Genomic DNA, 14,661 nt, shown 5'->3' on the forward strand with positions numbered 1-14,661 from the left:
TGAGTGGACTTTTAACAGCCCAGTCAGCAATGCTGACCAGAATGACTAGAGTCCCTGGGAGGCTGAGCAAGATAACCCAATGCCTTACATTCCATGACTCCGTACTGCGTCACAACTCACACTTTGAAAACCACCGACTTAGAAGACCTGTTGATTTTAAAAGGATTAATTGTTCACTCTGGCTGTGTCTACACTGGGACACTTATTCTGGAAAATCAGCCGCTTTTCCGGAATAAGCTGCGAGCTGTCTACACTGGCCACTTGAATTTCCGGAAAAGCAACGATGCTCTACTGTACAAAATCAGCCGCTATTCTGGAAAAGCTACGCTGCTCCCGCTCGGGCATAAGTCCTTATTCCAGAAAAGCTTTTCCGGAAAAGGGCCAGTGTAGACAGCTTTTCTGGAAAAGCAGAAGAAACGGAAAAAAGCAGTTTGGACGCCGCGAGACCCCGTAGGAGCCCTGGACTTCCTGCTAACCCGAGCTCTTAAAGAGCTCGGAGGCTGCTGGGCGCCCGTGGCAGGAGCCTGCTGGAGACCCTGCTGCTTCAGCTCTGCCACGTGCCGCTGTGCTGCCCAACAGCCACCTCTCAGCCCAGCATGGCAGCTCTGGGTGGTGAGCTACCTGCACCCGCAGAGGAGGAAGCCCCCAGGGGCCGTAAACGCCGGGCCCCATCCTGGACCTGTGGCAGGAGGAGGAGGCCCTGCTGTCCCGCCGCCGTAATGCGGACCTTTACAGGCGGCTGGCACAGAACCTGGCGCAGCAGGGACCCCCCGGCCGCAACTGCGAGCAGGTGCGCTCAAAGGTTAAAGAACTGCAGCTGGGGTATGTGCGGGCCACTGAGGGTAGGGGGGCAGGACCCGATGCCTGCCCCTATTATAACCGGCTGAATTCTTTTCTGGGCCAGCCAGCCAGAAGCCCCAGCTATCCCCGTGGACACCTGCCAGCGCCCTCCCATCAACCGTCCCACCGAGCCAGGGGAGGGAGAGGACAGCGCCAGCGCGTCCGGCGGTGAGGAGGCCAGCATAGCCACCGCCCAGCAGGCCCCCTCCAGCAGCTCTTCCAAGGCTGAGGCCAGGGAGGAACCCACTGGTGAGTTTGTGCAGTTTGCACTCCCAAAGGGTGGGGGGTGGAGGTGGGGGGGAGCCAGGTGCCCGGAGGGAGGACGGGGAGAGGACGTCACTCAGGCCACGTGAGCTGCATGCTGCATAGCATGAGGCAGCAAGCAGCACGTGCAACCACGTGCAGCCTGGTGACCAAGCGGCACGTGGCCGCGGCAGGCAGCTGCAGGGCACGCCTGGGACCGTGCTGCTCACACACATTCGGCGGGACCAGGGGAAAGGGTGGATGCCGGCTGGAACCGGCCAGGGCCCCAGGGACTCAGCCCAGAGCCCGCAGCTCTGCCAAGGGTGCAGCACGGAGAACAGCATACTGTCCCTTGCTGTGAGGCACAGCCAGCTGCTATTGGGTACACCGCAGTGTCACGGTCCTGTGACCGTGGACCCCCACCGAGCCCCTCGCCTGCTCCCGGTGCCTTGGCTGCCTCCCCGAGGGAAGTCTCCACTGTGACCACACATGTCCCTGGGCTTGCGGGAGGGATAGCGGGAGGGAGAAGGGCCCCTGAGTTTTGCTGCAAGGATGGAACATCCCCCCACCCAGTCACTCTTCTGGTTCCATCCAGGAGATATCCCATGCAAGGGGATCTGAGAGCCCAGACCGCCTCTGCCAGATGTGCTCCCAGGCACTGCGTGGGGATGCATCTTGCTCCCTGTCAAACACCAGTGATTAGCCCAAAGCTTTTCACAGTCTCCACCGGCAGGGAGTTCCACAGGTGAACGCAGCACAAGCACCCTCCCGCCGTCCACGGGGCCAGGATACAGACCGGTGCTTACAATACTGGAGGGAGGACCCTACTCCAGGGGCGGTTCTCCTTGCAAACATACAACACGGGGGCAGTAGGGGAACCGAGTGGGCCCAAGCCACACAACTGTGGGGTCACTTGGGCTCAGGGGTGGAGGGCATGTGTTGTGGGGACAGTGGATGGCCTGCCTGACTGACCCATCCTTTCTTGTCTTCCCTGCAGCGGGACCGAGCACAAGACCCTCGACTCCAGCAGCAGCGGCACCCCCAGCTGGCCAACCCCGGAGGCACAGGCTCCGACAGAGGGACCAGCTGCTTCGCCGGCACGTAACGCCGTGGAGGCAATCCAGGCCTCCATCACTGAGCGGGTGCAGGGGGACCTGCAGTGGCTGTAGGAGGGCTGGGCTGCCTTCCTGGACGAGTGCTGAGGGATGCGCGCCACTATGGACACGCTGACGGCACATGTTGTGCATGCCATTCATTATGGCATGGGCGAAGCCCAGGCCCCCACCATCCCTCCCATAGCACAGCCCATGCCCCCTCCTATCCCTGTTCCTATCCCAGCTCCTGCCCCTGTTCCTGCCCCTCCTCCTATCCCAGCTCCTGCCCCTGTTCCTGTCCCTCCTCCTATCCCAGCTCCTGCCCCTGCCCCTGCTCCTGCTCCTGAGCCTGCCCACCTCCCCGGCCACCTCTGCGTGCAGCCTGCCCCGACGCGGTCTGCCCAGCGTGGGCAGGCTGGCCCCCAGAGGAGCACTCGCAGGGGCCGCCCGTCCCAGTAACTGCCCACCCATCCTGTCCCAGTTGAAAGTCTCCCCCCCCGTCCCAGTTGAAGGTCTCCCCCCCCCCTTGTAAATAAACAGTTCTCTATTTTGCTGTTCATTCCTGTGTTGGTAATTGTGTAACTCTAGTTAGTGTAAGAAATGATGTGGGATGCCAAGTAGCCACTTAACTTTAACATGGTTGCAAACTGTGGACAACAAAATCTGTTCTCTATCACTGGGGGGGCCCTTCTTAAGTGGTCAGTGGTTTGTGGTGCATAAATAAATACTGAGACTTTTCAGTAAAATGTAAACCACAAACTATATTTACATAGCTAACAAACTATATTTACATAGCTAACAAGAACGGTTACAAGATGCACACTACAGTTAAGTGATAGAAATGTAGCCGTGTTAGTCTGGGGTAGCTGAAGCAAAATGCAGGACAATGTAGCACTTTAAAGACTAACAAGATGGTTTATTAGATGATGAGCTTTCGTGGGCCAGACCCACTTCCTCAGATCAAATAGTGGAAGAAAATAGTCACAACCATATATACCAAAGGATACAATTAAAAAAAAAATGAACACATATGAAATTGTTCACTTTCAGTCCTTTGGGTACGATGTCCATCTTCTTGCACTTGGATAGAAAGATGATGTCTGTCTGTATCTGTGCAAGTTTCTACAGTTAATTAAACATAGTCTAGGCTCAGGGAGGACGATTGATGGTGTTGCTGGCCACCTCAATCCTTTGGTCCTTCCGGGCCTCAGGAGAGGAACAGCCAGGAGATCCCTCGACGGAAGATGACTGGAATCAGGTATGCTGACTTCAGCCTTCCGCACGAACCCCGAATCCTCGTGGCTGTTCTTCGGGACAGGCGATGGTGGCCTAAACCCTAGCCTAAGCTAAAAAGAAAAACCCTAGCTAAGCCCGACGCACCCGACGAACAGTCTCGATGACGGCCGATGTGCTTTAACCCGATGCTTTACAATTGGGGGGGAGGTAAGGGGAAGGGGTGGGGAAGGATAGGGGCTTGTCCTACTATCGGGCTTGAGCAAACATGTCTCTGATGCGCACCGCATCCTGGTGCGCCTGGTGGACGGCAGCTGTGTCGGGCTGTTCCAAGGTCTGTGCCTCAGCTGCCATCCATGCAGGGAGGAAGGCCTCCCCACTGCGCTCCACAATGTTGTGGAGCACGCAGCACGCGACCAGGACCTCCGTTGCATTCTGCTCACCCATCTCGAGACGGGTGAGCAAGCAACGGAAGCGGGCTTTTAAACGTCCAAACGCCAGCTCCACTGGGTTTTGGGCCCGGTTGAGGCGGTCGTTGAACTGGGCCCGGTTCTGGTCCGGCTGCCCCGTGTAGGGCCGCATTAGCCAGGGCATCAGGGAGTAGGCCACGTCCCTGACGACGCAGATGGGCATAGGCACATCCCCGACAGTCAAGTCTCGCCGGGGGAAGTAGGTGCCCGCCTCCAACCTGCGAAACAGTCCAGAGTTCCAGAGGATGTGGGTGTCGTGTGCCCGGCCGGACCAGCCCCCGTAAATGTCCACGAAGTGGCCCCGGTGGTCCACGAGGGCCTGCAGAATGATGGAGCAGTACCCCTTGCGGTTCATGAAATGGCCCGCTCAATGCTCCGGGGCCCGGATGGGGATGTGGGTGGCATCCAGGGCTCCCCCGCAGTTGGGGAACCCGAGGGCAGCGAAGCCGGCCATGGTATCATCCACGTTGTGCAGGCGGATGATTCGCGGGAGCAGGATGTCGTTGATGGCGTGGACGACCTGCAGAAGGGTGCAGAGAAACACAAGGGAACGCATCACATACGGCAGGGGTGAGTGTGCGCTCCCTTGGGCCCCCCCCCTTGATTCCCTCTGTCCTCTCTCTCTCTTACACACACACACACACACATACAAACACACACCCCAGGGCCCCCCTCGCCGCACACCCCCCCCACCGGGCCTGTGCAAGGGAGGGACGGCCCAAACCCCTGGGCGACCCAGCCGGGAGTCTTGGCTGTCCCTGGGCCTGGAGTGCAGCACCCTCCCCCCCATCCCACTCCCCCACTTACCTCCATGACGATCACTCCGACGGTTGATCTTCCCACCCCGAACTGCTGGGCCACCGAGCGGTAGCTGTCCGGTGTGGCCAGCTTCCAGAGCGCGATGGCTACCATCTTCTTCACGGGGATGGGTGCCCTCAGCCGGGTTGTGGCTCTATGCAGTGCGGGGGTGAGCCAGGTGCACAGCTGCAGGAAGGTCCGCTTTCTCATCCAGAAATTCCGGATCCACTGGTGGTCGTCCCAGAGTCCGAGGACCACCCAGTCCCATCAGTCGGTGCTGCTGTCCAAACTCCTGACGGGCCTGTCTACAGTCGGGTGCTGATGCCACACGGTTGCCACAGCCTCCCTGGTGAGGCAGTCAAGGCTATCTTTGCCTCCTGGTCCATGAACAGCAGGGCACCGGCCTGCAGCACGAGCCGCAGGCACCTGTCCGACCAGGCACATGGCCACCCACGGCTCCATAGCAGACAGAGCAGGGCAGACAAAACAAAACTCACAGAAAAGCAGTTGGGGGCCAAAGGGTGGTGTCCCCAAAGCTCAGAGGGCAACCACCAAACCTGCTAAGGGTGTCAGTCCCTGGCAGTGGCCCCAAGGCACGGGAGCAGGAGACCAACGGCTGTCCGGCGAGACCCCCTTAAGCACGTGTCTGAACGGCGGTCTGGCCCCGCCCCCGCCCCCGGAAAGGTCTGGTGGCCTTTGCCCTCTTCAAAATGGCTCCGGGCTTCTGCTTTTCCGGAAAAGCGTGCTGCCAATGTAGACCCTCCTTTTCCGGAAAAACTGAAAACAGAATAGTATTCCGTTTTAAGCATTTCTGGAAAAAGGTGCCAGTGTAGAGACAGCCCACATGTGTGAGGAAATGGGGAAAAACTTTAAATATCCAAAACCAAAGGATTAGCTGAATCTTATTAGAATATATTTTCTGTTGTTCATAGTCTTGGCCTGTCTGCTACCTTGTTAAAAAGAATAAGTGGGTTGCAGCTGTGTGTTTTCAAATAATTAGTATTGCTGCTTGGTGTGAAGGATTCAGTCAAGTTCAGCATGATGGTTGCCAATCAGTGTTGGCTTATAGCCCACTGATGTGCTGTTGCAAGTGACATTGTCAAGAGCTCATTTATTGGACCACTGCTCCTGTAAGTGATTGTCGACTAGGAGATTATATGAGGGTGTTTACAGAGACAAGGTGACTTGGGTTTCTCAGTCTTTTTGATTTCTGAGGATACTGCCAATGACCTATTAAGGCCAGTATCAGTTTGATGGTTGCTCTGTTGTTTTGAACTGATATGAGCCACATGATCTGAGAGGCCTGACTGGGTGCTGTAATTGACAACATTAACTCTCTGCTGCAATTTGCTTATTTATTTGCAGATGAATGTCTATGTTGATTAGTTTTAGGAGGAATTTGATGTCTCACATTTCGGCAAGAGGCTTTTTTCTATAGTTAATTATAGAATTATAATTGCCAATTAAGTGATAAGCCACAATGGGGCTTGTATTCCTGGGCCACTGGTGCATGCCCTAAATATGTTGTGAGGCATAAGGCCAAAGGCCATGAAGTGTATCAATGTCATTGGTATGAGCACTCTGATATGGCTTATTGCTACTGTAGGTTTTTATTTTTAAATTACATGTAAAAATAATTGAAAGACTTTGCATGGGGGGGAAGGAGGATTTTATGCAATACATAGTAGAAATGTAAGGAGAAAGAGAAAGAATAATCCTGAAGTTCTCTCTCTTCCTTCCTTCCTTCTCCTGACCCTTCCTCCATCTTTACATGAATCAAGACATTCTTTGCACTTCAGTAATGCCACTTTCAGTCTAATTCTGTTGCAGAAGTGGAAGTGCTGAGTAGCTGACAGATTTGGTTATAAAATGTCAGAAATTAAGGTAGCTGGAAGGGTCTCCTCACTCACAGAAGGCAAGTTGTATTATATTGATACGTTTTCAAACATACCCTGCTCTGTCAGATTCCTTATTTTGACATTTGTTAGTTTGTCTTTCCACAAAACATATAATATCTTCCTCAGCCATCTGTGATGGTCAGCTTCCAATTTCTTTGTTAGCCACAGTCATTGGTCAAATCTTGGCTCTGTACAATGGCATATAATATGATTTTTAGTTTGATCAGATGTTTTCATTCTATCCAAAGTGGTGTTTGTTTCCCTTCTGTGCACTATCACTTTCTCACAAGAAAATGCCTGAGTTCTTTTTCTGCCTTAGAGAATGTGAAATCCTAAATACACTAAAATCAATATAATCCCTTCAGAACTGAATAGATGGTATCATTTCTATTACAAGGTTAACTCTTTATGTCTAGATTATGTTAGATGCATTCTTATTCTCTTTCTTATTGGACTAGAGTGGCAGAGTGCCAGTTTGTGTATTATTAAAATATCCAGGAACCTGATTTGGGACCCAAGTCTAATAGAAATTACCAAGAAAGATTAGTTCCTTTCTAAAACCTTGTGTCAAACATTCAAGGTTGCCCTGCTCTGTTGGATTTTGAAATATCACAGCATGTTGAAATTAATGGTGTCTCACATAGTTTCACTGATTTTGACAAGGCTAGAGTATTCTCATCCTCAAGAAGAACAGTCAAATCAGCATCTGTTAGTCTAACTGTGCAGACTAAGAAGAGAAGACTAGCAGTTCATATATACTGAATAGCAGCACCACAAATGCTTTAGTTTATGTTTTTCTTTTGCTGTTAAAACAACCTTTGGAGTTAAAACATATATCCTATTTCTTAAAATACTATTAACAGAAGAAAAGATGAGAAGTGTCTAATTATATAAGCCCCTTCATGTTCATATTAGCCTTGATCCAAAGGCCAGAAAAGTCAGAAGAAAAATTCCAACTGATTTTAATGGGTTTTTCATCAGGCCCACTGGTTATATAAATATTTTGCTCTAAAAATACTTCTAAAAATCTACTTTCCTCCTATGCTCATATCTTTCTCTACAGATCTCCACATTAACACAGCCTGGTATCTCCCTTACACAATGTTTCTCAAAGTGAGCCCAGGCCCTCTTTGAGAAAGCTGCTAACAGGCCACTCACATTTGTTTACCTACTGGCTCTGCAGCCACAGAGCGTCCTGTCTTCCATTGGCTCTGGTTCACCTTTTGCAGCCAAGGGGAGCTGCAAGGCACTGTGGCTGCAGAGCTGTTAAGTAAATACAGTAAACTGGAACAGCCCATTAGCAGCTTTCTCAAAGTTGGCCTACAGCTCACTTTGAGAAACACTGCCCTAACATTCTCTAGAATAGAAGTGAAAGATAAACAGCACCTCAGATATTTTGTTAAAAATACTGGCTTTTCCCTTTCCCTCTCTCTTTTCTGTCAGCCTTCTAACTATCAGCTCCCTACTCTGATTTTTTTTTATCGTATTCCCTAGTTTATTTTTGACTTCTTATTCACAGCTACAATTAGTCACATATAAGAAAGTGCTCATTCATTTTAGGTGACAAATTCGAGGAACTGTCTCAGATTGAGGTGTCAGTAGAAGAGGTTTTGGAACAAATTGATAAACTTAACAGTAACAAGTCACCAGGACCAGATGGCATTCACCCAAGAGTTCTGAAGGAACTCAAATGTGAAACTGCAGAATAACTAATTTTGGTTTGTAACCTATCCTTTCAGTCATCTTCTGTACCTAATGACCAGAGGATAGCTAATGTGATGCTATTTTTAAAAAGGGCTCCAGGGGTCATCCTGGCAATTACAGACTGGTAAATCTAGTTTCAGTACCAGGTAAAATGGTTGAAACAATATTTAAGAACAGAATTTTTAGACACATAGATGAACATAATTTGTTGGGGGAAAAGTCAACCTGGATTCTGTAAAGGGAAAGCTTTCTTACCAGGCTACAAGAGTTATTTGAGGGGTTCAGTAACAGTGTTCCTTCTAACCTGTGTGGCAGCATAGCTTCACAGGTGATTAATCAGCCCTGCTCAGTCACAGGCTCAGGCCTCTGTGCAGGAAGCTGATTGACTGAGCAGGGCTGATTAATCACCTGTGAAGATAGTTAAGTCCAAAGTAGACTGTGAAGAACTTCAAAAAGATCTCAGAAAAGTAGGTAACTGGGAAACAAAATGGCAGAGGAATTTTACTGTTGATAAATGCAAAGTAATGCATATTAGAAAACATAATCCCAACTATATGTATAAAATGATGGGGGACTACATTAGCTGTGACCAATCAAGAGACAGATCTTGGAGTCATTGTGGTTAGGTCTCTGAAAACATTCACTCAATATGCAGTAGCAGTCAAAAAATCAAACAGAATGTTAGGAATCATTACTAATCTTTCCTCATTTGGCAGAGTCAGATTAGAAAAAACAAGATTAAGGAGGGATGTGATTGCAGTTTGAAATCATGACTGGTGTGGAGAAAGTAAATAAGGAAAATTATGTCCTTGTTCTCATAACACAAGAAGTAGGGGTTACCAAATGAAATTAATATATAGCAGGTTTAAAACAAACAAGACAAATGTTATCACAACACATAGTCAATGTGTGGAACTTCTTGCCAGAGGATATTGTGAAGGACAGGTCTTTAACAGGGTTTAAAAAAGAGCTAGAAAAATTAACGGAGGATAGCTCCATGTATGGCTCTTAGCCAGCATGGAGAATTGTGTCCCTAGCCTCTGTTTGTCAGAAGCTGGGCATGGGCCACAGGGGATGCATCATTTGATGACTACCTGTTCTATTCATTCCCACTGGGACACCTGGCACTGGCCACTGTCAGAAGACAGGATACTGGGCTAGATGGACCTTTGGTCTGAACTTTGGAAGTTATATATAGAGGAACTTTGGAAGACAGATGCAAGAACAGAAAGCCATTTTGGCAGCTATCACCTGAGGAGATCTTGAAATCACAAAGTAATGGGTCCTTCAGGCAAAGGGGTTGATGTCTCTGAGAACTGAATATTTATTGGTGAGAACTGCTTAGGCAAAGTTTGTAATTTGCTGAAATTAAGTTCTAATCTTAGAAGACTATTTTTGCTATTGTTTACCTGTAATTTTCTATCTTTTCCTCTTATGGTTGGTATCACTTAAATCTATGCCTTTTGGATTAATAAGATTGTTCTTCTTTGAGTAATAACCAACACATTACTGAGAGTTTAATAAGTATTTGGCAAATCACAGTTAAATTAATGAGCTGATGTTTACTCTCTACATAAAAGAACAATAAACGTAACTTCTGTTAGCATTTCTGGAAATGGTGACTACTACAGGAGAAAGTTTTGAGGAAATGGGGTACTGTGGGTATTCCTGTACAAGGAAGGTGGCATATGACTTGCATACTTATGTGAGCCATAGAAGTACAGCATTTAAAACACCTAAAGGTGCAGAGTAGGTGATGATATAACCCCTTACTGATTTGGAGTGAACCTCAGAACTGTGAAGCTTATGCAAATCAGTGTATCTCCATTAACTTCACAGTAGCTATGTCAGTTTATACCAGTTAAGGATCTAGTCCATGGAATGTTTCTATATATGTGTGTTTTGGCAAAGCAAAGGCTTGAGAGGGGACACACGCAGGGAATGGGGTATGTGTGTCTGTATTTGGGAATTGCTCACTAAAGTTCTGATGGTACAAGGTGCTCCATGCAGATGAATCCCAGTGTCCAAGTTGGGCCCTATTCATACCAGTAGGCTCAGACTCCACCTCTGTGGAACCCTTGTTGGATTGGGACCTACACATGCGTCTTCATGACAGAGTTATCCTGGGCTGTTTCTTGGGTATTAGCCCAATTTCCTCTACTGTCCTCACACAAAAGCATTTTATCTCACTTTGCAGGGGTATGTCTACACTACAGCGCTAATTCGAACTAACTTAGTTCGAATTAGTTAATTTGAACTAAGCTAATTCGAACTAACGCATCCAGACTAAAAAACTAGTTCGAATTAGCGTTTTCCTAATTCGAACGAGCATGTCCACACAGAGTGGACCCTGAACCGGGGTTAAGGATGGCCGGAAGCAGTGCTGGCAGGGCATCAGATGAAGAGTTAGAGCATGGAGCTGCTGTCTCAGGCTAGCCGAGGGCTGTGCTTAAAGGGACCCGACCCCCACCCCAGGCAGACAATTCTCAGGGGTGCCCCGCTTGCAAAGCAGTCCTGGCTTGGATTGCCCTGAGTACCCACACTGGGCACATCACAGCACTTGGCCATCAGACCGGCTGCACTTGCTGCAGGCTGCCATCTGGAGAGAGGGGGCAATTGGGGGGCTGCAGGAGAGCTTCCACTCCCAGAAGCCCGCAGAGCCAGCCCAGTCCTCCCCATCGGGAGGCTCGTACCCCATTCCTCCCTCACCTCCTTCCACTTACCCTTCCCTAGCCCCCCTTCCTGATGTACAAAATAAAGGACAATTGAACAAAACTGGGGGAGACTGGGAAAAGGCAGTGGGAGAGGGGAAGAGAGAGGGTGGGAGAGGGGAGGGCAACTATAATGATGAGGGGTTTGGAACAGGTCCCATATGAAGAGAGGCTAAAGAGACTGGGACTTTTCAGCTTAGAAAAGAGGAGACTGAGGGGGGATATGATAGAAGTCTATAAAAGCATGAGTGGGGTGGAGAGGGTGCATCAAGAAAAGTTCTTCATTAGTTCCCATAATAGAAGGACTAGAGGACACCAAAGGAAGGGAATGGGTAGCAGGCTTCAAACTAGTAACAGAAAGTTGTTCTTCACAAAGCAAATAGTCTACCTGTGGAACTCCTTGCAACAGGAGGCTGTGAAGGCTAGAACTAGAACAGAGTTTAAAGAGAAGTGAGATAAAGTGATGGAGGTTGGGTCCATGGAGTGGACCAGGGGGTATTAGCCAGGGGGTAGGTGAGGTGTCCCTGCCCAAAGTTTGTGGAAGGCTGGAGAGGGATGGCATGAGACAAATGGCTTGGTCACTGTCTTCGGTCCATCCCCTCCAGGGTTCCATTGTTGGCCACTGTCGGCAGACAGGCTACTGGGCTAGATGGACCTTTGGGCTAACCCAGTACGGCCATTGTAAGCTCAGGGCTCAGGGTTGGGGGTCTCACTGGACCACCTTGATTTTCATGCACACCTGCTCCTGGGTGGCCAGGCTGGCAGCTCTCCTGCCCTCGATGGCCACTTTCCTGTGCCTAGTGCGGAGGTCGTGGACGAGGTCCATGATGTCCGCACTAGACCAGGCGGTGCCCGCCTCTTGCGGTCCCAGGCAAGCTCCCGGGAGCCTCCAGCCTGGTCCCGGGAAGAGGGGGAGGGCTGGGGGGCATCAGGTGGCTGGCTCGAGCCGTGCCAGGTGCAGGGTCTGCTGGCTGGGTACTGGCAGGCTTGCATCTGGCACGGGCATCGTAGGCAGCCTGTGCCCCTTTAAGGGCTCCGGGGCCGGGAGGGGGGCAGTAGAGTTTCCCTGGTGTTGGCCAGAGTGGCCACCAGGGAAAGCTGGGGAAGGCTAGCCTCCCACTAGTTCGAATTAAGGGGCTACACACCCCTTAATTCAAACTAGTAAGTTCAAACTAGGCTTAGTCCTTGTAGAATGAGGTTTACCTAGTTCGAACTAAGCGCTCCGCTAGTTCGAATTAAGTTCGAACTAGCGGAGCGCTTGTGTAGCGCCTATCAAAGTTAATTCAAACTAACATCCGTTAGTTCGAATTAACTTTGTAGTGTAGACATACCCAAAGTGAGTTAAACCCAGGTTAGTTTATTCAGCTGTGGGTGTAGGTTAGAGCTTTGCTTCTGCTTTACCTTGGGCTAGCACCTGTCTACACTGTAGTGAAGAGAAAGAACGTATCGACACAAAGGACTGTGGGAAATGCCCCCAGTCATAAGAGGAGTGCAGAAACAGTGATGTCATAGTAAATTGAATATTGTCTGCTCACACCTGGGTTAGGCTTCCCTGGCTGCCAATATTCAGCTTTAGAGGGAAGACCCAACTTAAAGGTCCATATTTTCACCCATCAATGCCAGTAAGGATGTAGTTAGAATTGCCAAATTCCCAACTGGACACCATGTACTGCAAAGGCCATTCGATTGGGAAAGTAGGTGGCCCTTGTAGCCACAGATTTCAACTGGAGCAAGATTAGCCCTCAAAACCAGGGAAAAGAGTGTGATGGATAACTATTCATCAAAACCTAATTTATTATAAAATTTCCATGTTTAGAGGTAATTGCAGTCTGTAAATGATGTTCAAACATTGTCAGGAAGGGGGCATTTATCAACCACAATCTTTTCCCTGACACAAATGGTGAAAGTGAATCTGTATACTGTATAATACACTTCCAAAAAGGACACATTGCAGCAAAGAAACAGATGGTCAGAACCTGGTAGGTGAGCACTACTGTGAAAATGTCATCTGTGCCAGTGTAACAAAAAGAAAAAAGAACGCTCCATGAGAAGTGCAGTGGTGCATGCAGAGGCATGGTAAAACCTTCACTTGAGAATCAGTCTGTGCATTTTGGAACTTGGGCTCTTTTTGAAATGAGAGCCCATTTCAGACTACCTTTACTTCTGAATAACATTTTTCACATATTGCAGGACTTACAGGGATTAAACACTGCCTTACAAGCATAGGCTTAAGGAGGGTAACAAAGGTTATTTACCACATTTTCATGAAGTGGCAGAAAGGTGCTGTGCTTAGTATGCATTTTAAATTATTTTATTTTATGTTGTCTAAGCCCTGGACTACGCTAAGACTTTATTTTGAAATAACCCTCACCAACGTAAAATTTATAAGTGGCAAGTCCACACTACCAAGCCCATTATTTTGAAATAACAGACCGCTTAATTAAAAATCTTTTTGTCAGGAATAACGCTAATTCCAAAATAGTTATTTTGAAATAACTGTAGTATGGATGCTCCACTGCAGCTATTTTGAAATAATTACTCCCCTGAGTAATTTGAACTAATTACTGTCCTGTGCTTTGTGGGGCTCTAAGTCCAATGTAGCACATCCACATTAACAGAGCCTGCCTTGGACCAATTTTGAGGCTTCCTCATAGCGTGGACATGCTAATTCGAATTTGTTGAATTGGGAGTTAGGTCAAATTTAGTAATTTCAAAATAATTTCCTAGTGTAGACATGGCCGTAGTGACTAAAGGACAAAATTATTTTGTAGTAAATTAATGAATAGCCATGACCAACATTTTATGTCCTACTGAAATAAGTCATCAGTTTATAAAATATCCTCAGTGTCTAATATGCGATCTTTTCACTGCCATATGTTAATATGGCATTTAGCTAATATTCCATAAATTAAAACTCAGCCTAGCCTCTGACTTTCTCTGAAAATATCTGAACACTTTGCAGGCTACTTTAAGTTAGAGTCCAGTTGGTCTTTGAATGTTAAGTTACATGGACTTCAAAATGGTAGTGGATGATACCAACAGGTGATTATTTAGATTTCCTCTTTTTAACATTGTTATTGCCTTTAGGACTAAGCACAACAGGGGGAGACTGACAATGAGGAAGTGGGTGCTATATGTTTAGGAAAGTACTGCAAAATCAGACTCTTTCCTGCTCTGCGAAACACATCCACTTGTTTCATAGCTTGGTATCTTAAGATGTTTTGGAAGATCTATGAATACTTGATGAAAATAGTGAAGGTATCATGAACTGCTCCTTTTCTTTAAGTGGTATGCAGATTTTAATTGATGTTCAAATCTTTTTTGTTGATTTAAAAAACAGTATCTCTTTGCTTGACTTTCATTTGCTTGTATTATATACTTAAGTGCAGTGCTTTTTTTGTTAAAAAAAAAAAAAAAAAAAGGTGCCGGTGCTCCAGGGGAAAAATTGTTGAGCTCTGACTGGAGGGTTGGTGATGAGGTGTACACTCTAGACAAGGCCTGAATGGTGGCAGGTGGGCCAATTAATTACTCAAGTTGCATCTGGAGGAAGGGCCAGGGAGCAATGAGGACTAATTCAGCTGGACAGGAATAGGAGTAGCCTATATATAGCCCAGAAGCAGTGAGCAGAAGGGGATTACAGAAAAAGAGACTGCAATTAGACACATTAGTA

The sequence above is a fragment of the Pelodiscus sinensis genome, chromosome 9 (assembly GCF_052426305.1).
Source record: "Pelodiscus sinensis isolate ZL-2025 chromosome 9, ASM5242630v1, whole genome shotgun sequence".
In the NCBI taxonomy this organism is placed as follows: Eukaryota; Metazoa; Chordata; order Testudines; family Trionychidae; genus Pelodiscus; species Pelodiscus sinensis.